Here is a 27,511-nt window from a genome sequence, read left to right as displayed (position 1 = left end):
AATATATATACTATATATTATACTTACAGTCAACGGCTGTTATGAACGTTGTCGTCACTACTGCGTTGCATTGTGGGGGTCATTTATGCCGCTGTATTGTCCAGCGTTGCATACTGTCATATTTCACCAGAAATAGAAAGCAATTTGTGAACTATTGGTTTCATATTGTGGTTTCGGATATACTAAAACATCTTGCATACTGTTTTAGTGTGCTAAATAGCATGTTAGTGTGGAATTTTGGATGCAACCACAGTGATGTTGTTTTGAAGCTGGAGTGAAGATACTTTTTTTAATCATATTTGCTCCAATCTCGCCTACTTCAGCTTTAACGCAATCTATCTTTCGGACGTTGTAGCTCAGTTTTAGGGCTAGAGTGAGGATACTGGTATCATATGAAACTAGAAAACCTAATGAATCCATCGGTACCGACCATGTCATAGTAGCTTGTCGTGAAGGAGGGTAAAGAACGCTCCAAACTTACACTCAATTTTGGCGAGGAGAAACTGTCATGTCCATTTTCAAAGGGGTCCCTTGACCTCTGACCTCCAGATCAGTGAATGTAAATGGGTTCTATGGGTACCCACGAGTCTCCCCTTCACAGACATGCCCACTTTATGATAATCACATGCAGTTTGGGGCAAGTCATAGTCAAGTCAGCACACTGACACACTGACAGCTGTTGTTGCCTGTTGGGCTGCAGTTTGACATGTTATGATGGGAGCATATTGTTTTATGCTAAATGCAGTACCTGTGAGGGTTTCTGGATCAATATCTGTCATTGATTTGTGTTGTTAATTGATTTACAATAATAAATATATACTTACATTTTGCATAAAGCAGCATATTTGCCCACTCCCATGTTGATAAGAGTATTAAATTAAGTATTTTACGATTGACAGCCTTAATTAAATGACATATACGTTGATGTTGGCTGTGAAGTTGTGACATTACATGAACTCGTAGCTTCAGAGAGAATTATTAAAATGTGCAGACGGTGTTTGACAGAACCGAACGGCTGGAAACTGCATCAAGTGCTTCTTTACACTTGAAGTGTCTCTTTACATCTGAAACGCAGCGAGGAAGTGAAGGATGGTGAGAGTCTTTTAAAGCCATTCAGAGAGGAGACCAGGGTCTGCCAGGGCTACCTCCTCCGTCTGGACGACTGGGGCCGGGCCAGCTAAGACTCCACTTCCTTTCTCTGTGCGAGAGAATGGACGGAAGTGGTGTTTTGGGTGTGTATATGTCAGTGTGTGTGTGTGTGTGTGTGTGTGTGTGTGTGTGTGTGTGTGTGTGAGAGAGAGCTTTGCACGGCTGTTATTTTGTTTTTCAAAACCCTGGCGAGGCCTTGGCCTGAGTTTGGCACTTAAAGACAATAACAGAAGCAGCATTCCTGTGTGTGTGTGTGTGTGTGTGTGTGTGGTTTGTATAGTGGCGGTGTCATAGCGGCGGGCTTGCTGCTGCATTCGCCGTGGGTCAAACGCAAGGTCAAGACTAATGAAGTACCAATAAGAGAGACGTCTTTCTGAGACGGACGTTTACTTCTGCTTGAATTCTCCTTTTCTGCTCTTCACCCGCTCGGCTTCGCTCGGCTTCTCTTTTCTTTTATTCCCGTCTGTTTGCCTCCCACAGTTTGTCCCGTTGCTGCCACCGTCGACTTCTCTGTTGGCACAACAGGCTCAAACACCCACTGTATCACACACACACACACACACACACACACACACAGAGAGAAGAGGCGAGTCGGCTATGGGAACAGACGGGTGTAACTGGTCAGAAGTGGCATATGTCTGTGTGCTTATCTGGATAACAACACAACGCAGAATTACAGAAACTTCTTTGCATGTTAATGTTGTTTTTCTTGTCGTTTTGTGCGGCTTTATCTTTTTGTTGTTGGTGTTGGTGCATTCAGTGCAACGCTTTGAGAAAGCCTTTTGTTTCTTTGTGATTCAAATGAAGTCACATCAGAAGAAGTAAAACTGCTGCAGGAGCAAAAAGCCTTTCTTTTGACTCGTCTTAGACCCGACTGTTTTGTGTATGAATGTTTTGCTGTCATCCTCACACTCGCTCTCTGTGTGTTTTTCTGAAGTTGTTCGTTTTTTTTTAAAGAGGCTTTTCTTTTTTTTTCTTTCCTGCATACAGGTGCATTTATTCAGATCCTTAATCTCACAGCGGTCTGGGAAACTTCTGCTTCTCTACGTAGGCTGTTGTACTTTCTGGTCTCACAAATAAAGACGTGAGTTTGGCCCAGAAAAGAGGAAGCTGATGTACGGCTGCACCGCAGATCTGTTTTAGGATAAGAAAGCTTAATTTGGGGGCAGTGGAAACAAGCATTGACCTTTCACCTTTTAACTTCTCAAGTTTTAATAACTTAAAGTCCAATATTCTCTCTCTTTTAGCTCTGTATTTGGTCTCCACCACCTCCTGAGGGAAATATCTGTCTCTTTAGCTGCTAAATGCTCCACCAAGTTCACCAGCTTGACTCCAACTGTGTCTGTCTGCTGTGAGATGACGCTATGAGAGCGGTGAGAGTGAATCAGAACAGTAAAGTTGCAGCCGGACAGATAAACAATGAGCTGAAACTCACAATGTCACTTTATGTTTAGGCAACAAAACTACTTAGTTAAGTTTAGGGAAAACTCACTCGCGAGCGTGCATGACGTCACATCCGTTGGATTTTCCCGGTATAAACGGCCCGGGTTCTTCACATTAAAAGCATGATGAGGATCAGTACCTCTAAATTGGAGGCCATGGTTCTCAGCAGGAAACCGATGGATTGCCTACTCCGGGTAGGGACTGAGTCCTTACCCCAAGTGAAGGAGTTGAAGTACCTCGGGGTCTTGTTCGCGAGTGAGGGGACGATGGAGCGTGAGATTGGTCGGAGAATCGGAGCAGCGGGGGGGCGGTATTGCATTCGCTTTACCGCACCGTTGTGACGAAAAGAGAGCTGAGCCGGAAGGCAAAGCTCTCGATCTACCGGTCAATCTTCGTTCCTACTCTCACATATGGTCATGAGGGTTGGGTCATGACCCAAAGAACTAGATCGCGGGTACAAGCGGCCGAAATGGGTTTCCTCAGGAGGGTGGCTGGCGTCTCCCTTAGAGATAGGGTGAGAAGCTCAGTCATCCGTGAGGGACTCGGAGTAGAGCCGCTGCTTCTTTGCGTCGAAAGGAGCCAATTGAGGTGGTTCGGGCATCTAGTATGGATGCCTCCTGGGCGCCTCCCTTGGGAGGTGTTCCAGGCACGACAAGCTGGGAGGAGACCACGGGGAAGACCCAGGACTAGGTGGAGAGACTATATCTCCACACTGTCCTGGGAACGCCTCGGGATCCCTCAGTCAGAGCTGGTTAATGTGGCCCGGGAAAGGGAAGTTTGGGGTCCCCCGAACCCGGATAAGCGATTGAAGATGGATGGATGGATGTGTAAAAAGTTACATACAGTCCCTTTAAACAGCAGATTTAAAGTGGTGCTTTTGTGTGATTCTTTGTGGAGAAACTCAGTTTTACAGATTTGTCGATTAAATCAACTAATTGATGAGTCGATGGTCGACAGTTTTCCCGTCTGGAATACTGTCTTCAACAAAATGATATTTACACTACTGTTTTATATTTAGTAATGTTTATATTTAAGCCCTATATTTAAATGTTATGCCTTATTTTATCATTTTGCTTTTACATTTCCTCATGTGATTTCCTCTTTTATATACATATTTTATTAGTATTAGTTGAGGGAACCTGAGAACAAAGATTTTCATTGCCAGTGACTGCTTTGCTGGAATTGGCATATGAAAAATAATCGTATAAATGTGAATTTCCTTGGTCGAGGACAGCTCTACTAAATCCTCTTTCACCTCAGTTACATTGGAGTAGAATCAGAAATGTTAAAACCAGTGCAGATTGAACCAAAACTCTTTTAGAAGTAAGAAGTGAGAAGATATATTTCGTTTTTTGTGGGCCGATCCTTTTAATCCTGTGGGTGTAAGTTTGGGTTAAAGTCCTGAACGGTTGCTAAGTGTTCTGCTCTGAGAGTGAGTGTAGCTGGAATCAGTGCAGATCATCAGTATAACCGGCGCTCTGCTCTGAAGTGGAAGCCAACCAGATGGCAGCCAGCTACGCCTGTTTACGCAGAAGGCTCGCCGAGTCGGCTCAGGCTTCCCCTGTCATTAAGAAACTACTCTCCGACCGCACGCTGCAGAAATATTACCGACATACGTGCAGAGGAAGTTTCTTTAAGTAGGACTGTGGAGCTAAAACGGCCCCGTCGAGGAAGGTTCCCCACATGACAGAGTTTAGCAGCGTATTATAATGTGACCCGAGAGAAGAAGATTCAGTCTCTCGTGTTTGGGTTCCTCCCCGGTCACCGTGACCTGACCCTGGACCGGGCTGATGTTCGTGCTACATCAGTGTCTGGGTCAGCACAGCGGGGTAATCCAGGACGCACTGCAGAGCATGTGAGGAGAACCAATCAGATATTTCACTTTAATTACTGTCTGTACTCAATACGACACATCGTCATCCAGAGAAATAACACAGTTTGACAAGGCCAACATGTTCCCATTAAATTCACCGTTTGTTGCAAAGAATTAGAGCTGAAACTATTATTCTATTGACTTATTAGTCAATCAAGATCTTTTTAAAACCTGCTTTATTTTAGGGATCTATAATTTAAGAACAATTTCCCAGAAAGTGTCAGGATAGAATGTAATTTAATTATAATGAAAATAGAGACAACGTTTGGAGACAGTTGTTGTAGTTAGAGTTGAGTTAGATGAGTTGATTTTATAAACAAAAATTGCTGCAGCCATTCATTAATCATGTGCCATTGTAAACCCACATATATATATATTTATATATATGTATATTTATATATATATATATTTATATATATATATATATTTATATTATATATATAAATATATATATATATATATTTATATATATATTTATATATATATATATTTGTATATATATATTTATATATATATATATATTATATTTATTATATATATATATATATATATATATATTTATATATATATATTATTATTATATTTATTAATATATATATTTATATATATATATATTATTATTATATTTATTAATATATGTATTTATATATATATTTATATATATATATATATTTATTATTATTATATTTATTATATATATATATATATATATATATATATATATATATATATATATATATATATAGTTGATATAGCGGTATATGTGTAATTGTGTGTACTTGCCTGCAGACAGATTGCAGCTGACCTGCTGTGCACTAAACTAAAATACTCTCTAGATTACTCAGCAATTTGTTGGAATTAAAGGTTTAAGTTTGGAGACAATAAGTCACAAGTTCCTCAACAAAACAAACCCCTCTGATGACAACAAAAAGAAAGAAAACCTTTAATATGTGAAGGCTGTGTTTATATCAATCTAGCAAATTATGGAATCAGTTGCAGGCTTTCCAAATGAATAGTAGTCTAATGAAGAAATTAGTGCTGTCGAAGTTAGAGCGTTAATAATGCTTTAACGCTACTTGTGATATTTAGGTTGTAGCGGGCTCAGTTTTGAAGCTAGAGTGAAGATACTGGTATCATAGTAAACTAGAAAACCTGATGAATACATCGGTACCAACCATTTCATAGTAGCTTGTTGTGAAGGAGGTTAAATAACGCTCCAAATTTACACAACATTTTGGCGAGGAAAAACTGTCATGGCCATTTTCAAAGGGGTCCCTTGACCTCTGACCTCCAGATGTGTGAATGTAAATGGGTTCTATGGGTACCCACGAGTCTCCCCTTTACAGACATGCCCACTTTATGATAATCACATGCAGTTTGGGGCAAGTCATAGTCAAGTCAGCACACTGACACACTGACAGCTGTTGTTGCCTGTTGGGCTGCAGTTTGCCATGTTATGATTGGAGCATCTTGTTTTATGCTGAATGCAGTACCTGTGAGGGTTTCTGGATCAATATCTGTCATTGATTTGTGTTGTTAATTGATTTCTAATAATAAATATATACATACATTTGCATAAAGCAGCATATTTGTCCATTCCCGTGAGTATTAGATACTTGACAAATCTCCCTTTAAGGTACATTTTGAACAAATAAAAAAATGTGCGATTAATTTGCGATATATTTGTCATGTCCCTCTTATCGCCAGTGGAAATGACGTCCTTAGTTGTCATTAATTAATTGGAGAAGGACTATAATGGAAATTGTTTCCACGACAGGACCGGCCGTCTCCGTTTTCACTCAGTACCTGAATCCACAAAGAAAAAAAAATCACTTTTCTGGTGTTGAACTCTATAATTAGCTCCAAATTACATCCCTCTTTCCAGGAAACGTTACCAAAGCTGCTCTATTGAGTCATGTAGAGAATGAAAGGATGTGATGAAACGTTGGTTTCTGCAGCCGCCACTAGAGAGCAGCACTGACGTGTCAGGAAGCAGCTTGGTCTCCATCTCAGGGAGCTCAAACACAACTTCTCTGTCGTTGTTACAGCAGCAGCCCTCTCATGACCCGCATCACATGATGCTCACAGACATGCACAATCTGTGTAATCCAGCCCGGACAGAGAGAGCATGTTTGCTTTAACAGCTGCTCTGTGAGCTGGTGGAGGTGTAAATGACCATTACCGTTCTTTAAGTGGTTTAAATGATCTTCTTCTCGTCCTCTCCTACCTTCCTTATCACTCCCAGCAGCAGCAGCAGCAGCAGCAGATGAAGCTCCTTCCCATCTGTGATAACATGTTTGCAGAAAAGTGCACATCAGCAGTAAATAACCTGCTGCCGGTTCTGCCTCTCGCACCCAGACGAACGCCGCCTCTCGCCTGCAGAGCGTAATGAGTTTTGATTTTGCCTCGAAGTGGAGCGGGCCTAATTGTCTGGTATTAATCGGGAGATATGCTCCTTCTTCTTCTTCTTCTTCTGCTGCTTGCAGTGTTGGTTGGTACGCTGCTGTAAGACGTCAGCCAGACTCTGCTGTCTCAGCAACCATCCTGGAGTCTTTTTTTATTTTATTTTACCCCGTCTTTGTCCTCCTCCCTCTGCGTTCGTCTCCCTCTAGCTCACAGCCGGGTGCCTCGGCTGTCTGTGCAGAGAGAATTGCAGAGGAAGGAGAAAGATAAGAGCAGTGGGAGATAATGAAAGAGGGACTCGGTTGGACTTGAACGTGGCGTGGTGTGGTGTGGTGTGACTGCTATCAGAGGGTGAATAAGTGAAAATGAATGTCACAGGATGAGGATTTAGGTCTCAGCTCTCTACCCAGTATTAGCAGCAACTGACCGGAGCCAGGGCCGGCTTATAAGGCCATATAGGCGGTCACTTAGGACGCCACCTTCTGGGGGGCGCTGGGCGCCCTCTAAAATAAATAACTAAATAAATACGTAACTGAACAAAACATTAAATAACTGAATAAATAAATAAATAAATAACTGAACAAAACATTAAATAAATAAATAAATAAGTAACTGAACAAAACATTAAATAACTGAATAAATAAATAAAACATTAAATAACTGAATAAATAAATAAAACATTAAATAACTGAATAAATAAATAAATAAATAAATAAATAAAACATTAAATAACTGAATAAATAAATAAATATAAATATGCTGGTGGGCGCTCTTCCTCATTTTTCTGCATTGAGGTAACGAATGAACAAATAAATAAATAAATAAATACACTTTCCACCCCTCTAATGGTACATGTCCACAGGCTCCGTCCTTTCCACGCTTCCCATTCATTGTCTAAGTGGCGGCGCGATTCGAGAGACGGGGTGTCATGTCGCCCGCTCCTCATTTGCATAAAGTTGAGTTGAAGTTTTGTTTTGCAAAATGTTGCAGTCTTCTTCCTCTCTGTCTTGGTCTTGGTGTTTTATTGTTGGCTATCGATCAGTAAAAAAGTGTGAAACCATTGCCAGGAAGATATATCTCATCACCTGCTGCACGCTAGTGCACGTGCATGTTCGTGTGCGTTGTCGTAAGGATGCACAAAATGGGAACCCACACCAAACGCTGCTCCATAGTGGTACAAGTGGTCAAAAACTCCACAAGTTACCTTTGACATACTGGTGTTTTTCAGGTTTACTTCATCCTCTGGGGACCATGAATGTCTGTACCAAGTTTCAGGACAATCCTTTGAACAGTTGTTGAGTTATTACAGTCACCAAGGTGATGGACATTACGCTCTCTAGACAAATAAGGTTGTGATAAACCGTTGATTATTCTTATGTTTTTATTGCGACCACTGGACCCTCATGACTTGACCGCCGCTTCATGCTTTGCTTTGGGAGTTGTCGTGTCCTCGTCACGGATCTTGGGATTTCCTCGTCACATCTCAGTATTTTGGAACAGAGCAGCCTCGGAGTAACGAAGCCACAAAGCCAAACAGAAAGAAGAGAGGTGAGATAAGCAGCAGGCAGAATGACTCACTAATAACGGGCTGTGTGTTGCTATTTGCAGACGGCGGGTTGAGGTTAATGAACAATCACATATTTGGGACTCCTGTGATGTCTGTGGAGGCGGTTCGGGGTTGAGTTTGAGCTTCAAAGAGCACTTTTAGTGAACGTGATGGGGGAGTGTGTGTGTGTGTGTGTGTGTGTGTGTGTGTGTGTGTGTGTGTGTAATACAAGCTGGGTTCATATCCGGGATCATGGCCTCCTTTTTTAAAAGTACACACTTACAATGATGAACAGCAGCATAAATCAAATCAGTCAGTGAGTCTTGTTAGTCATCAACTGGACTCTCTTTATCTCATCATGATGGTGTAAAAATAAATAGTGTTGGACGAGTATCTCTTTCTAATTCTGGAGAACAGTTTCCACATCAGGATGGTGGTCATTCAGACTGATTAAGAGCTCATTAACAGTAATTATTAAGAAAAGTACAAGTTCTGTAAACTGCACTTTTGTTTAGAAAGTAGTGTAGGAGAGTAAGTTTTAACTAGGGCTGTTTTTGTTTGGTTTTAACGCCACAAAATTCTTTAACGCATTAACTTGCAAAAGTTTTAGAGCTAGAGTGAATATACTGGCATCATATGAAACTAGAAAACCTGATGAATCCATCGGTACCAACCAGGTCATATTAGCTTGTCAGGAAGGAGATTAAATAACGCTCCAATTTGAGGCTAAATATTGGCGAGGAAAAACTGGCATGGCCATTTTCAAAGGGTTCCCTTGACCTCAGTTTCTTGAATGCAGTATAAATGTGTTATTGTCTCCTATTCTAAAATGGTGTGTTTTAATATTTCTGCATACTGGGCTCCCAGATAAGTAACGTTATCGTCTCCGACCAAACCCGACCCTTTGCTACCACCGAATGATTTGTCATTCACATTTCTTTTTACTATTACTAGAAAAAATACTGTTGCAAAACAACACACTTTTCTTTGTACTATATACAAAATTCCCTGAATCAGCAGAACTTCAGTCTGAGTTGAATATTTACAGCAAATGATGACATAAAAGAGCAGAAATGTGTTCATATTTTCGAATCATTCATTTTATTTAATGAGTTATTAGATGTTTATTATGCACTGAATGAGGGAGAACTGGATCACCCAGATCAAACCCGTTCGTACCACAACAATAGACAACACTGACTACTGAGGTGGCACTGAGAGCTCAAGCCCTCGCATTCATCTTGAAGGAAAAAGTCAATTTTTCCTTCAAGATGAAGGTAAAGATGTATCACACATAATATATATGGGATAAACCGGAGACCCCGGCACAAAAAACCCATAAACCACCTTACCTAACACCTAAATAAAACCAACCCCTCCCCCATCGTCATGGCCGTGAGCATGGAAGGAAAGAAAAGAACCTGCGCATGAAGGACCTCTCTCTCCGTGGTGCCATCAGGTGATCTTTGACAGAGGAGGCAATACAGTCTCCAAGTGCCGGTTTGTCCGATTTCAAGGACACCAGCACCCATGTTGCATTGCCCCACTTCTTACGAAGGTCTCGGAAAATGGTCTTTTCGAGGTCTCCGAATGTTTCTGGGCCGCATTCAAAGTCTACACCCTCGACTTCGGCCAACGTTCTCTCAAGAAGGCGCTGGATGATGTCCTGGACGTTTGAAATGGTCCAGGTAACTTTTGCCTTCTTGAAGATCCTCATAACCAGCGTCTCCAAGAACGTCTCAATGCAGATTCTGTTATTTTCTTTCCTCGCTGCACGTGGAGAGTCATCACGACTCTTCGTCACACATACTGGACCAGGCTGTGCAGGAATTGCCAAAGGTTGGGACTCACTGCCCAGTATAGCATCTCCCAAAGGTTGGAACTCAGTGCCTAGTATAGCATCTCCCAAAGGTTGGGACTCAGTGCCCAGTATAACGTCTCTCGTCTTGTCAGCGAGGTCACCGGCCTTAAAGATCTGCCACCATCTGGTCAGTGACAGGAAACCGAGGACCTTCCTCTGCAAGTCAGCAAGCATGCCAGCATGTTTTACTGGCTCTTGGATTGAAGCTGGGAGGATCTCTGGCCCATCTACGATGTGTCTGTAAAGGAGATCACTTAAGAGCTTTGTGAACTCCAAGACTCGACCACTGGGAATGTCCGTGTGTGGATCAACAAGTCCCAGAAGATCACGGTTGTCTTTTAACAGCTGGTTAATCTTTGTAAGAGACTTCGCTGACTCCCTGCTGTGAACTTTAGAGTCCCGGTGGTATTGGTTCATCATTTGTGCCACGATACGATGGATGCACGCTTTGGCAAAGCACTTTACCAAAAGCTTCTTGATTCTGCTTCCGATGTTGTTCTTAAACTGTTTGCTTTTCTGTTTCGATGGAGTCAGGCCTGCAGCATCTTCAGCAATGCTCCGAGTAATGTCTACTGCAAAGTCTTCAATCTCCCGAGAGCTTTGAGACTGCAGCAGCGTATACTCAGTGTCTGGTACGACATCCAAGAGAGGTTCGGTGATATCGTTCAACTTCTTCCTGATGATGACTTTGATAACCATGATGTCTTTGATCGCAATCACAACATCTGATGAATGCGTCTCCGGAAGGTGGTCATCAGCGTCTGAGGGTTCTGGTTCCGTATCCGATTCTTCGGAGGTGGTCCTCTGTTTGCGTGGTCGAGGTGAGAACACAGACTTCATCTCCCTGATGAACACCTTGCACATTTTATAGGCGTGCAGAATCATGTCGTTGAGTCTGCTGGGAGGAGTGAGGCGCTGAATTATGCCCTCGGGATTGGAGAGGGCACTTTGGACGCTCTCTGAAACGTCTTGAGCGATCAACCTCGTCAAGATTTTGGAGCTGGGACACTGAACTGCGTCATCAACGCCCAGAGCTTCGGCAAAACCCTGAGAGAAGCTCTCAATGTAACTTAACATGGAAACACCGGACCTTTCTGGATAATGTAACAGACATATAGGTTTATGTTCTGGCCACCAGGTTTCATCAGTTCAACTTTGTTTCTGTTTTGTCCGTCAGTTTTGCGGACAGCTTTAAACACTACAATACCCATGAGTCTCTGCAGCCATTGGTACGGAGAATGATGCTGCATTCCATTTGAACCGGGAAGTTCCCAGTTGGAAGAGGTAGTGATATGCTGTTTATTAGCACTCGTGTCTTATTTGTGTCTCATTAAATCAGCCGTACCCAGTGTACGTGAATGGTCACGTTCAGGCGTGGTAGTGTGGACGGAGATTAATTCTGATGGTACGTGTCCACAGGGGCGTTTTTTTATTGCGGCGGATGCCTTTTGTCCGACGTTTTTCAGATCTTTTTTTTCAGGCATTTTTTCAGACTTTTTTTTTGGACATTTTTCAGATCTTTTGCCCTTTTGTTTTCCTAGACACTAGACACAAGGCACCTGATTGGACGAACGCTTTCCGTCCGTCGGCTGCTGCTCCCAGCCTTCAAACCGGAACCAACATGGCAGCTCGTTTGGAAACTTTGTTCTCTTATTTCACGAACAAGAGTTCACCGAAATGTGTTTCTGAAAACATTTTATGAGAGAAATAAGCCATGTAGTTGCTGAATCTGTCTTTATTCTGTGTCGACAATGGTTAGTTTAAAAGATTCTCTGTATTTTTCTAGAGGTGGCGAGTCGCGTAGGACGCCCCTGATTTGCATAAAGTAGCCTACACCCGGGGTTCTCAACCTCTTGTAACCTGAGACCCACGTCTGATTGTTAAAATAACAAACTGGGCTATAAATATGTGTGATGCCACTGGCAGGTGTAATGACCCACATAAATATTCAGCTTACCCTCACCCATCACTGCCTGCCATTATGAATCCAAACTATTCAGGGTCGTATTTCCTCACCACACTCTTTGGAGCTTTTACCGGTGCAGAGTTTGTCTCCAAACATCACTTTTCGTAAAAAAAACAACGCTCCAATTTATGTCACTACAGACAATGTCTGTAAAGGGGAGACTCGTGGGTACCCATAGAACCCATTTACATTCACATATCTGGAGGTCAGAGGTCAAGGGACCCCTTTGAAAATGACCATGACAGTTTTTCCTCGCCAAAATTTAGCGTAAATTTGAAGTGTTATTTAGCCTCCTTCCCGAAAAGCCAGCATGGCATGGTTGGGACCGATGGATTCATTGGGATTTTCAGATTCATATCATTCCAGTATCCTTCCTCTAGCTTTCAAATCCGCCCGCTACAACCTCTGGAAAACAGAATAGCAGCCGTTGGATTTTGAAGAGGTTAATCTAACCATTTGTCAGTACCTCCGCGACTTTATGCAAATGAAGAGTGGCCAATGTGACGCCCCTTCTCTGGAGTCTGCTGCCACGCTACCAGAATGCATTGCAGGGCTGCTTACATCCACAATGATTGGGAAGCGTGGAAAGAACGGAGGCTGTGGACACGTATCATGAAATGCCCCTAAAACGCTCGTCTGGACGGAGATTGTTTTTGTTTTAAACGCCGTTTTAAAACGAAACGTATTAGTGTGGATGTATCCTGACTGTCCAGAACCAGCGCTGTCCCACATAACTCCTCCCTCTTCACACCTCTATTGTAACAATGAAAAACATCCAAATAGAGAAAAACAAGAAAGTCAACCACTCTGTAAAAACCCAGCGCACGCTCTCCTCACCATTAAACCAACACAGTTACAGGCTCATCTGTTTGGCGGCGCCTCAGTGACGCCGTGCCAGGCGCCAGCCTCACCGGGCATATGCGCCACCAACTGTCTGTCTGAGCTCCGGGGCCAAGCAGCCGCCACGAGTATCAATAATAACAGAAAATATTATTATTATCACGTTGATTCTTCTTCTTCTTCTTCTTGTTAATGGAGAAAATGTTGAATACGCCGGCATCAAAGGATTAATGACTGCAGCACTCAGCAGTTTCACCATCAGATAGGGTTAATTCTCTCTTGTATGTTCCCAGCTTATCTTTTTAACCCAAAAATGAAATTACATATTCATGATTTTAAGTGAAACTCTTCAAAAGCGGCAGAAGATCCTGCAGGGAGAATAATCTGAATGGAATAAGTCATCAAATATGCAGCTTCTCACACGTTCAGGTCTCCTCCACAGAGACCGCGATCATCACTTACTCTGATTACAGAGAACGTATACTTTATAATATTTCACTTGCAGGAATATTTAAATTGTGTTTCTCTATATTAGTCTGTGGCATGTTTCATGTATGTTTCTGTGTAAAAAGCAAACACACAGCGCAGTCTTTATCCACATTTATCAAGCAGTTCTTCATACAAAAACAGAAACATTGTGGACTAATCTGACAATACATTTTCTTGGTTAATCATTTGGTTTATAAAATGTCAGAAAACTAAATAAATAAATTAATGATTTGATAAATGAATAAATAAATGTGTCATTAAATGTAGAAAAAAATATTATTAAAAATAAATGTAGCCATTCATTACTTGATCAAACCATAAATTGATATTTCTGTTTTAATTTGGTTCTTTATTTATTTATCATTGTGTTAATTCCCATATTTATTTACTCCTATTTAATTTATTGGTATTATTTTTAAATATATTTATATTATATATATTTATTATTATTATTATTATTATTATTATTATTGTTATTGTTATTATTATTACTCATTTTATAATTATAATAAATCAGCAATAAATCAGCATTTTTCATGACTTTTTCTGATATTTTATAATCCAAACAATTAATCAATTAATCAAGAAAATAATCTGCACATTAATTGATAATGAAAATAATCTTTAGTTTGCAGCCTTAGATAGATGAATAGATGTTTATATTTATTATATTTTGTGCAGCATTCAAACATGACATTATATCATATATATTATGGGAAGCATAATTCTTGTTTTAATGAACTATAATGGAAAAGAATATGCTGAGATTTTTCTATATAATAACATCAACTGTATCTCTTGAAAGGGAATGTTTCAGTCCATCAACTCTACAATTAATTCAACCATTTTAATCAATTAATCTAATAATTTAAGTCATTTTTCAAGCTGACTGAAGTGAATATCTTTTGGGTTTTTGGATTGTTGGTCAGACAAAACAAGACAATCTGAAGACGTCAACGATTGTGATTTTCTTTGTACTATTTTCTGACATTTTAAAGACAAAACAAAAGAAAGAAAACTGCCAATAAAGGGAGATAAGAATGCTTAGTAGCAGCTCTATAGTGTTGAAAACAACTGAATGCTTTGTACTCTCAGTAAATCTGTTAATTGCAGAATAACAACCTTGGTGCTGAAGGTGTGAATTTCTCCAGCATGTTCTCAGCACCTCCTCTCCGACGCTCTGCTGCTGTTATATCCAGAGGAAGAAGAGGAGGAGGAGGAGGAGGTGTGTTATGTCAGCTGGTTAAATATGACCTTCAGCAGCGTCTCTAGAGGACCGGAGCTGCAGGTTCGGTGAACGAGCGCTCCACTAACACCGGCACACGTCGGTTAATATGGAGGAATATCACAAGAGAGCTGAGGTTACCTGTGTGTGTGTGTGTGTGTGTGTGTGTGTGTGTGTGTGTGTGTGTGTGTGTGTGTGTGTGTGTGTGTGTGTGTGTGTGTGTGTGTGTGTGTGTGTGTGTGTGTGTGTGTGTGTGTGTGTGTGTGTGTGTGTGTGTGTGTGTGTGTGTGTGTGTGTGTGTGTGTGTGTGTGTGTGTGTGTGTGTGTGTGTGTGTGTGTGTGTGTGTGTGTGTGTGTGTGTGTGTGTGTGTGTGTGTGTGTGTGTGTGTGTGTAATACGCACAGTTTAATCCAACCTTGCCACGAGGCACCAACACATCAAATTAGTTTAAACTGTTAGTTAGACGAGGACCAGGGAAACACACTCACTGACCTCTCTCATCATCTCCACCGACTCCACGGTGTGATTTATTTTCTCTCGGACACACATAGAAGCCGGGTTAGTGTGTTAGTTTAAAATGATTTCACCTCCTCTCACAGCCGCGTTATTACTGTGGTTCACAGGATCAATATAACGTGTGCAGGCTGATAACAGTGATGTGTTGACTCCAGGATGACCTGTGTATGATGAGACTCCAACATTTAGAGGATAATTACCTCCTGACATTCACATCATCACACACACACACACACACACACACACACACATATATACAGTATATATATATATATAATGTACACCTGTAAAGTATCTCCGCTGAACTGGATACCAGTCGTCCTCATCTACAACATCTTTGTGAAGAATAAAACAGAAGAAGACGTTTAAAATCTAAATATTCTCAGAGGAAGAACGGCTCATTTCTCAAAATTAAGATAATTAAATTTGTTCTGAAGAATCCGTAAGAGAGACAAAGCATTCGTTAGCTGAATTAAAGAAATGAAATAAAGTGATTTGCAGTGGTGGAAAGTGACAAAGTACTTTTACTCAAGTATGTAATTAAGTACAGTTTTGAAGTACTTTCCATTTTGTGCTGCTTCATACTTCTTCTTCACTGCATCTCAGAAGTAAATATTATACATTTTAATCCACATTTATTTAACAGCTGTTGTTTAATTTTACATAAAAAAACATGTGATCATCTTATAAAAGACAATTTTTTAAATATTCAACCGGTGGTTGGTCTAGTTTGGCTCTATCGTCATGTCTCAGACGGAGACAATAACACTTTAAAAGTGACCAAAAAAACATGAAAGTTAACCTTGAAAGGACCTTAACTTTTCAATAAAAGTGAAAATTCAGGAATGTTTTTGGTCAATTTTAAAATCTGCATAAAATCCATCAAATATCTTATTATTATTATTATTATATTATTATTATTATTATTATTATTATTATTATATTATTATTATATATTATTATTATTATTATTATTATTATTATTATTATTATTAATAACATATTACAGTCCACTATCCATAAAAAACTAACATCCTGAAGAGTTTGTAAAGGAGTTTTTACCCTTTATAACACCTTAAACTGTGAATATAATCCATTAAAAATACCTTAATATGTTACAGTCCATTAATTTATCCATAAAAATTAAGGTCCTTGGGAGTTTTTATCCCTGAAAACACCTTCAACTGTGAATAAAAACTCATTAATATATAATAATTAATAATTTGAGGAGAATTTTAAGGAGTTTTTAATCCTTAAACTATGCATATAATTCATAAAAATACCATAATATATTGATTTGCAGTCCATTCATTTATCCATTAATTATCTGTGAAGTTGCAACTTAATTAAAGATTAAGGTTAAAATTAAGGGGTACTTAAAATATCATAATTTTAAGGGAAATACATTTTTTTTTACCCCGTAGATTCTGCATATAATTCATAAAAAAAATCCTAATTATATAATAATCGATTAATTCGCAATTTATTAACCCAAAATTTGAGGTGTACATAAACTGCTTGGAATTTTAAGGAGATTTTATTCCTTTAACTGTGCATATATTTCATAAAAATTACCTTAATATATTACAGTCCATTAATTTATCCATTAATAATCTGTTTGGTGCAAAGTAAGGGGCACATATAAAATACAAAACCCTGAAAATATCTTAATTTTAATTTTTAATTTAATTTTTTCACCCCTATATTCTGCATATAATTCACAAAATAATATAATAATGCTTTATTTTACGGTTGTTTAATTCCAAATTTGAGGTGTAAATGCATTGAATACTTGTTTTGAAATACATATTCTTTATAAAATCACGGTTTCCTGAGGTGTCTTCAGTCAGATCAGTTGAACATATTGGACCTTGAATCTCTCACCTGAGGGGTTTATGGTTCTATTAGCTTATCAGTGTTCAATACAGCCAGCGGTGCCGAGGTGTTACCCCCCCCGATCACCCAGCTCACCAGGGGAAGAGATCAATGTCAACAGCTTTGGGATCTGTTTCTAAATCAATAATTTATCTTCACACACACACAGCTGGACAGATCTGATAACCAAACACACCGTCTCTCACTTTGACCCCCACGTGACCCGCCGTTTGACCTCTGAACTCTTGACCTGCACTTGTGTGATTCACGGCCGAGCATGTGTTGGTGTTAGTCTGGAGGGATACTGCTAACATTGATTTATCTTGTGTGTGACGTACAGAGAGAGAGAGCATTTCATTTTTATAATTTTTGGTACCGTCTGTTTCCAGACGACCGACAGACCTTGTTCCCTCCGACTGAACGAGAGCATCCTCTGATTGAAGCATTTCAGATATATAATTTATCCGACATCTTTTAACTAAAGCGTCCTCATCGAGCCGCTGGAATCAAATTGGATGCGACGCACTCGAACATTTGGCCGTGATTCATGCAGGTTCCCTCTCCACCTCCACCTCCACCTCCACATCCACCTCCACCTGACAACGCAGAAAGGTCAAGTGATTATTATTCTGCTCGGCTATCACAAACTCAGCGGACGCTTCATTATTGGATGTACATGAGGAGGATTTCTCCTCACTCACAGAATAATAGTGAACACATGATTCAGGGCAGGTATCCAGAGGAGGAGATTTAGTGAATGAAGACTGTGATTGAAGGAGATGGAAAGAAAGCTGGTTCCTTGATGGATGAGAGACAAAGACAGCTGCATTGATCCCGTCATCATCTTTAGTTTATATACTTCTAATGTGCATTTGTACATTTTTTGCGGGTACAAGCAGCCGAAATGGGTTTCCTCAGGAGGGTGGCTGGCGTCTCCCTTAAAGATAGGGTGAGAAGCTCAGTCATCCGTGAGGGACTCGGAGTAGAGCCGCTGCTTCTTTGCGTCGAAAGGAGCCAGTTGAGGTGGTTCGGGCATCTAGTACGGATGCCCGAACCATTAAACTTATGTTTCGGCACTCGCAGCACTTTCTGGTTCACATGTCCTTTATGACGATTTGCTGCTTTTCCTTCTCTTGTGATGAAAAAATTAAATCTCTTTAGTTTTTGGACTGTTGTTTAGACAAAAAAAAAAAAAATCATCTGAAGTTGTAGGCGAGATTGGAGCAAATATGATTAAAAAACGGTCGCTATATCGTGACAGTAGAACATGAAACAGGTAACCTGAAAACAATCATGTGTACTCTGGTGTCCTCTGGTGCTCCTAACGGCATCTGCAAGATTTCACAGACCGGAGGAAAACAAGCAGTAAGAGCTGATCTGAGGTCTGCTGTCCAGCTGCCGTCTATGAGAGCCGGCTGTCAATCACTCGTGAACTCCGACCAAACGGTCAAACTAGGCAGCGCTGATCAAATATGAATCAATATTCTGTTTCGTTAATGTCTATTTCTCTCCTCAAATGTTCTCAGAATCATCTTGTAGTGCACGGTTTAGCGGGAAAATGAGAAAGTTTGTGATGCCGCCGCCATTGAAATCTGGTGAAGGAACGCCAGGTACTGGTCACATGACCGGAGCACAGCCAATAGGAACGCTCGCTCAATGAAATGACCTGTGATTGGTCAAAGTCTCCCGTCAAGGGCTTTTCTAAAGCCTGAAAACAGAGCGATGAGGAGGAGCAGAAGTCTGGTTCAAATTACAATATGCTGAAAGGTTATTATGGGATTTTTGCCCAATGATGCAAAAAATATACTGACTACTGCCACTTTAATCACGATTAATCGCAAATTATTGCACATTTTTTATCCGTAAAAATCGCAAGTTGTGTGGCGTTAAAATGAATTTGCGTTATTATCATGTTAACTTTGACAGCCCTAGTTCATTATTGTAACCATGACGACGAAGCTCCCCTAACATTAACGAAGAATGTTATTTTTGTCTTTAGTGTTTGGTCGTTTAGTTTGGAGGACTTGTTGCTCTCTAATAAATGTAATTTGTAGGAGACAGATTTGCCCTCAGAGCCTCAGGAACATCTGGCGGATCCTGAACAAAGCCGGTAATCAGAGGTGAAGCTGAGACTGAAGACTGGATGCTGTCTGTGAAAAAGAGAAACAACAGCAGGTGAAATACCTGCTGGGGCTGCACAGAAGAATGAGCGGATTAAACAGCAGCGTGTGTGTGTGTGTGTGTGTGTGTGTGTGTGTGTGTGTGTGTGTGACCCACAGAAAGAGACAGCGTTAGTGGCCGTGTATGGTAGCAGAGATGAATGGTCTCATTTGTGGCGAGCGCCTGGAGGCCACACAGACTGATGCCGCCGTGCTGCTGCAGACTTTATCTCACAGTCAGACCGTGTCCACTCTAAATGCTGATAAATCTCAAAACACCTCTTGTGTGTCCAACGGTTTGTTACAACGCACGAGCATGGTCAGAGTTTTACTGTCTACGCTGAAACACCAGAACAATAGAGACATGTAGTTCCGTCTTAATGTTTGCTTTGTTTGTTTGTGCTTCATCTGAGAGGAGAGGTGTTAAAAGGACGGAGGCTTTTCAGAACTAGTGCTCCAAATGAAACGACAAAATAAAGGCAGGATGACGTCATTTGTGAAGGCCAGTCTCCTGTATGTTGTTCTGAGCGTATAATAACGTCACCTGACTTCCTCCTTTGCTCATAATCCCTACGACCCCGAGAGGTCTTTCTCACTTGAACTCAAACGTGTCATGTTGGGGCTCTTTCTTGGGAGGTTTCTTTGATGAACATGACTAATCTTAACAATCATAGAAAGAGCCAGAGGCGACAGAAACGTGGTTTTCTTAATGTTGCCGGCGCCGCCTCCATTGTTTTCAAAGTAAACACGACAGAAGCTGCCGTCACGTCGATGATACAGGAGCTGAATTTAAGGTCCTGAACGTGACGACAACGGCGACGAAGACCTTTGTCTTGGCCAGAAAGCTGCACTGGAACACACCGCAAAGACTACAAAGAGGGGAAAAGCTGCCATGTCCTTAAACGTGCATGCATTGATTTTTATGTCACTTGAGGGCAGAGCAACAAGCTGTAAACACAACATTAACATATTATCATCTCATCCAGTTGTGGCGAACATGTCAGCGAACAGACTCCTATTTACACATCCAGCAGACACAGAGCAACGTTGGCACTCATTGGGAGTCGTGTTTCTGGAACATCTGGCTTTTCAGCTGCTAAATGTAAAACTAAAAGGAGTTAAATGACGCTAAAGTGCTCTGTAGAGGGGAGGAAAACTGTAATACTAGAGTCCTCTTTCACATTAAAGGCCCAGACACACCAAGCGACATCAGAGAACTAGCAGCGATGAAGGCCGACCGTTGAGTCGCCTCACGTCTCCTTTGTCTTGGCCAACAAGTTGCATTTGAACACACCTCAAAGACGACAGCCGACGGCCAGTTAGAACGTACGTTCTGCTCCTGCGTGAGAGGAAATAACTCTCCACACCAGCAGGCGGCGGTAGTCTGTAGTCATCATTCAAAAAGAGAAACAGGAAGACAGAGGACGGAGGATATACAAGCCGTTGTCATGATAATATAATCCATTGGTACGAAGAAGAAGAAGGGCACTTTATTAATCAATTATTGCAAAAAGAAAGGTATAAAGAAAAGAATACAGAAATAAATAAGTTTAGAGAAAAAATAAGGGGTGAAATGCAAAGGGATAATAGTGCAGAAATAAATAAATAAATAAATACATGTGCATAAATACATAAATAATATATACATTTAAAAATAAATATAATTTATTTTTTTTAAATAATACAGATAAATAAAAGACTAAAAAAATGATTGATTCTAAAACAGCAGCAATAAACGTTTCAATAATGCAGCTGAACGGAGACCATAAACACACACACACACACACACTAAATCTGTGTCTCCCAGTCCAGTGCACACACACACACACACACACTACACTAGGAGCCACTACATTCATCACTGCCAAGGTGTGTGTTTAGTAGCCATGTTGGCTGCGGAAAGTGCTCCATCAAATTGACTTTCCTGACATATGGTGTGTGTGTATCTGTGTGTTTATCAGCGTGGTGTGTGTTTGTGTGTGTGTGTGTGTGTAGAGGCAGAGTGATGATGGCAGTCAGAGAGATGAATAAGACTGATATTTGATTTGACAAAGATATGCAGCCCCGACTCGTCTTTCAGCTCAATCTAACAAACACGTCTTCCAGCCTGTGAAGAAAAAACGGGGTCAAGGGGTCAAAGGTCAAGGTTGACTTTATTATCTCATCATAGAAACCCTGTCAGACCGGCCAGAGAGCCAGTTTGGTGCTCGTAGTGTTGCTGTAGATTACGTTATGGTGCCTGCTGTGCGGCTGTGAAACAAAGAGATATACGACTTACATAGAATTTCATTACGTTTTGGTGCCATTAATACGGAGCTGAAGTGTTTATTAATGACCCGCAGCTTCAAACTGTTTGCTATTTGCATACCTCTGGCTTCTGCACGCCCGCGTGTTTCTTTTGTTTGCTCCTTGTAACAGGTTGTAAATATGCAGTTTACAGTTTTCATGAAAAAACAATGAGGCTGGCAGCAGCCATGAGCGTAAACAAATCACACACACACACACACACACACACACTGATATAAAAACAGCTGCTGCATTATTGATGGCGTCTGAGGGGTGTGTGTGTGTGTGATTCAAGATTTAACGGTGGTTGTCTGACACAGTGGAAGGCTGTCTGATGTGAACTGTGACGTACAGAATATACCGTCACACATCTGATCATCTGAATATTATGAATGTAGTTTATGGTGTTCATACAGAAGATCATTTAAGTCATTTAAAAGTGGAAACGTTCTGCTTTCACAGGCTGCTCTCATACAACCTACTTAGCTATACTTATGAAAAGTAATGCACTTTATTTGCATATATATATATATATATAAGTCAGCGTTGTCTATTTGTCCTCAACTTCCATACTTAAGTAACGACACTTTTGTTGGTATTTGAACCCAAACCCTCATCTTTTCCTAGACCTAACTAATAGGGATGGGCGAAAAAAATAAATTCACAACTTCCAAAAATAGATTTTTAACAACTTTTTTTTACTGCCGCGGCTGTCTGCTTTGCGCGCACTGAATGCACCACATGTATGGAGGATGGAACCTGCCACAATCAAAAATCAATCAATCAATAAATAAATGAATCAATGAATAAATAAATAAATAAATGTCATTAAATGTAGCAGAAATAATATAAAAAATAAATTGATATTTCTGTTTTAATTTGCTTCTTCATTTATTTATTTTTGTATACATTTTTCTAGTCTTCTGTTTATTTTTCCCTTTTATTTATCTGTATTATTTTTTATTTATTTGTTTTTGCATTTATTTTTTAAATTTATATTTATATATATTTATTTTTTAAATGTATATATTTATTTATGTATTTATGCACATTTATTTATTTATTTATTTCTGCACTATTATCCCTTTGCATTTCACTCCTTATTTTATCCCTAAACTTATTTATTTCTGTTTTCTTTTCTTTATACCTTTCTTTTTGCAATAATTGATTAATAAAGTGCCCTTCTTCTTCTTCGTACCAATGGATTATATTTTTGCATTTCTGCCTCATTATGCAAATGAGGAGGCTGTCACTGAACGTGTGTCATCATGGGGTCATAGACCGACTATATGCTAGCCAGCTAGCTGCACTCCAGTCTTCATCCTTGACTCCGTACAGCGGGTCGTCGGCCTGCTGCTGCCTCGTACCTGTAAAACTGTACTGTTTCGCAGACCGAACCCACCGCCAGTCTCATCCCCGAGGGTTAGCTTGTTCAGGGTGGGAACCTCCAGGCTGATGGCTCCGGAAACACGCCAAATCCAATCTTGACCCCAAAAACCGAAATCAAATCACGAGGTAGCGAAAAATTCACACCCCTATTCACCAAGTAGTTTTGTTGCCTAAACCTAAACAAGTAGTTTCCTGTGAAGACAGAAGTTTATTTTGAAAAGACTGTATGCATGTAACGAGCAGAAATCGACACGTGTTTCTGGACATTCGTAGAAAAATGCATGAAAAATGAGGAATAACTTTTTGTAGGATATCATATGAACCGTTTTATGAGGCTTCGTTGTTTGGTGTGATTGCAAAGACCTCTCTCAGCGATGCCTCCTAGCGTCACACAGAGTCGTCCTCAGTCTGCAGGTTTCTGGACAATCTCCCCTCCCTGCAGTTCAGCACATCACTCCGGTCCATTCCCTCTATAACAATGCTGCTTTTAGAAACATGGACTGTTGCACTGTTGCTTTTTATGTCAGCGTGCACCTGTTGTCAGTGGTTATATTACAAAGTAGTGTCAAGACGAGTCTCCATGTGCAGCTCTATGAAAACATTCCATCATGCATTTGAGGTCCTGCAGTGAAGCGGTTATATCTGGCACCGAGCGGCGTATTGAACGGTAGAAGCAACACACCTGGTTCATAAACAACAAATCAGTGTTTTATGGTGGTAAATAAAAAGGGAAATGCATGCATGTGTCTCCCATACGGCCCCTGCTCTGGTGTTTACATGCCTAAAAGTTGTAGCTATAGTACCAATCTGTGCTCTGCCGAGGTAATGAAGGGTACAGTTATCTCACACAGTGCTTCTATGAAGTTGGAAAGATTCAGAATATGAAAGAATGGTAAAAAGAAGGCGGAGATATCCTGACTTTCAATCTCCAAATACACAGCATCCTACATTTCCCATGATGCTACTCAATAGTGTCTTTTTCAGGCCTTCCCTGACGATTATTTTCATTATTGATTAATTTGCAGATTATTTTCTAGATTAATAGTTTTGTCTATAAATTGTCAGCCCTGAATGGGTTTATTTCACAACAATGACCTGCTAGCTGTACATTATCCCGCTTATTACACCACTACTTACTTAAGAAATCAATATTTTGCCACAAAAACGGTCCTCCAGAGTCCAACATCAGAACTGCGCCCATAGCAACGGTCTGTTATACATAGCAACGGTCTGTTATATACATAGCAACAGTCTGTTATACATAGCAACGGTCTGCTATACATAGCAACGGTCTGTTATATACATAGCAACAGTCTGTTATACATAGCAACGGTCTGCTATACATAGCAACGGTCTGTTATATACATAGCAATGGTCTGTTATACATAGCAATGGTCTGTTATACATAGCAACAGTCTGTTATACATAGCAACGGTCTGTTATACATAGCAACGGTCTGTTATACAAAGCAACGGTCTGTTATATACATAGCAACGGACTGTTATACATAGCAACGGTCTGTTATACATAGCAACTGTCTGTTATACATAGATGCAGTTTGTTATACATAGCAACGGTCTGTTATACATAGCAACGGTCTGATATACATAGCACTGGTCTGATATACATAGCAACAGTCTGTTATACATAGCAACGGTCTGATATACATAGCACTGGTCTGATATACATAGCAACAGTCTGTTATACATAGCAACGGTCTGTTATAAAGAAATAACAGACTGTAGAACGCCATGATTGACCAATCAGAATTGAGTATTCAGCAAAGCAATGTAATAAAACATGATAAATGTCTATATATGTAAGCTCTGAAAACAAGTATTAAATAGTAAATATTACAGTATTATTATTATTTTAATTGTGGTGAAAAACCGTGACAATTTGAATATTGAAAACCGAGACATTTTAGCGTGTTACAGATATTTGTGGGGACTCGGGACACCCAGCTCGCTGTAGTGGAGGTAGTATTAGTAGTCTTCAGTGAAGTACTGAGTTCAGAGCTGGTATTTGAGCAGCAGCAGTAGTAGTGTGTTGTGTTGCTCTTTAATACAGATATGAAGGTCTTCAGTATTCTGCAGCAGTCAGTTAGTCTTTGATGTTCATATCATGGCAGCAGGAGTCAGAGCGTCTCTCCCTGAAGGCTTTCACCTCACACAAGAGACCAGAGTCTAACAAGTCTCTAACACTGGGACACGCTACTGACACAGTCAACACACTCTCATACCCAATAACAGTGTTTGTTTAAATCCGTGACAAAATATTTGATTCACTCATACATTTACATACTTTAAATGCTGGGTCCTATTGTCTGTTTGTTTTGGCTATGCATATGAAGAATCCATGCATTCGGTATGGTGTCAAAACAGTCTCCTAAGTATTCACAAACAAATGTGAAGTTATGTAAGAAGTAAGAAGTATGAAGTAGCATAAAATGGAAATACTCAGAGTATAAGTACCTCAAAAATTGTACTTAAGAGTACTTGAGTAAATGTAGTGCAGTCTGACAGTCACATTGTCTGACAAGGACAGAGGATGAAGGAACATAATGAAATAAAACGTGTCACACCTCATATCAGTCTCTCAGGGTGATGTGCTCCGTTAATGTAATATTTTCTCCCACCTACAGTCCCCCTGTGACAATGTGTTGTTTCTGATGCTGGTGAGAAGTTTCCTCTCTAACACTTCTGAGTGTTTTACTGCAGAATTGTTTCCTTCTCTCTCTGGGTAGCTACTTTATTTCAGCGGGCGACCTCCAGGTCTGAAAAGTGAAGCCAATGCTGAAGTGCCTTAAACATGCATCTTCGCATCTTTCTAACAGCCAGCAGGGGGCGACTCCTCTGGTTGCAGAAAGAAGTCTGATTGCAAAAAAAACAAGACAGTTTGAGAAATAACATCAATACTACAACATCACAGTTAGTTAAGGTGCTGTGAATGTTGAACTCAGTGCTTATAGCAGCAGGTTTTGGACATTTGTTGACTCTCTTCTTCACTTTTACTGAAAGTTCCTGGTCAGCATTAAGCTTTCATGAGCAGTCAGGAGGGTGACAGTCGTGGTGTCAAGAGGAGGAGCAGCTTGTCATCTGCTACCTCGTCCTCACTTCATCCTCCCGTCTCTCAGTTACACCCGACTACTTACACTCACGTTACATCACCACCGCCCGCCTTGATCTTCTTCTTCTGTTGTTCCTCATCAACACAAACACACGATACAGCTGCTGCTTCCTTTATTCTGGAACACAGTTAAGAGCTTAACTTCAGAGAGTATATTCACATCTTATACTACTTTATACTTCAACTCCACTACATCTCAGAGGTAAATACTTTTTACTCCACTACATTTATTGAATAGCTTTAGTTACTGACTACTTCCTGTCCAGTGAGAACCACGTATCTCCAGATGTGTCCTGACGTAGGTTTCTGCATGGCGACGCTGCTACATGTACAGTATCCTTATAGTCAGTGTATTAACATTATATACCGTAACTTAGATGACGGACGGCCACGGGAGCGAAGCAATGTACTGCTGTGGACGCCGCTTTAGTTCGGATCGATGCAGCGGTAGAGCAGCAACTCCTCTGTTCTGCGAGGTAAAATGACTGTTTTTGTGAATGGAGTCTGGTGGCGATATAACATCTTTTAGTTCCCCGTTGGAAAGGGCTGTCTGACGGCGAGGTAAAGCTTTGAAAATATTCCCAGAACGCAGTCTTTATGCTATGCTAAGCTCATCATCTGCTGATTCTTACTTCACATTTAGCGTACAGACATGAGAGTGGTATCGATCTCTTCATCTAACTCCCTGCAAGAAAGTGAATAAGCTTCCAAAAATGTTGAACTCTTCCTTTAAGTCTTTGCAGCATGTCGTCTGCATGTGAGTGCATTATGTAGCCTAGGTGATGGCTCATTAATGATCAGGAGCTCTCACTACCTATACGTCCTATAGGTGCCTTTCACTCACACACATGCAATCAGACTTAATATAATCAACTCTTGAAGTGCTCCAGGTCAAAGATGGTGTGTTATAAAAGCCTTAAAGACAACCCACCAATCATGTGACACCTGTTTCATCCTCTTATTGATCTCCAGTCTCTCTGCCGACACTTTTACCGACATCCCAGCTCTGCTCTGCAGACATTAGAGCTGTCCTCTGTCTGTGTTTATGGAGGGTAAAGGATCCTGAAGGCTTTTCTCTGGGACCCGGTGTCGCTGCCCTCTAAACTCTCCTGATCCCCCAATAACATAACCCTCAGCTCCGGTGTCAGACCTCCCTCCTCGTCGCCCTGAGTGAGGAGATGCAGAGGGAGGTGTCGGGTTCTCCCGGTCTGCAAACACTGTTCAAACTCTTTCTACTCTTTCTATCATGTAGCACATCTGTGAACCTCTGGGATGTGACCTTCTGCGATTAAATCATGAAAAAACATCATGATACAACTATTTGAAGTAGCTTGAAAGCACCGAGTCGCTGACATACAGCTC

The 27,511-nt window shown here is 40.6% G+C and overlaps 1 protein-coding gene across 2 annotated transcripts in view; it reads left to right on the top strand.

Moving 5' to 3' along the window:
* The window catches only part of ttc28 (tetratricopeptide repeat domain 28), a 132,504-nt gene that overhangs the window by 10,570 nt on the left and 94,423 nt on the right, over nt 1–27,511 (top strand). The gene's annotated exons all lie outside the window — the stretch shown is intronic.

Source organism: Sebastes fasciatus, chromosome 19 (assembly GCF_043250625.1).
Source record: "Sebastes fasciatus isolate fSebFas1 chromosome 19, fSebFas1.pri, whole genome shotgun sequence".
Taxonomy (NCBI): domain Eukaryota; kingdom Metazoa; phylum Chordata; class Actinopteri; order Perciformes; family Sebastidae; genus Sebastes; species Sebastes fasciatus.
The sequence above is the reverse complement of the archived record's forward strand: the minus strand, read 5'-3'. Positions and strand labels throughout refer to the sequence as shown.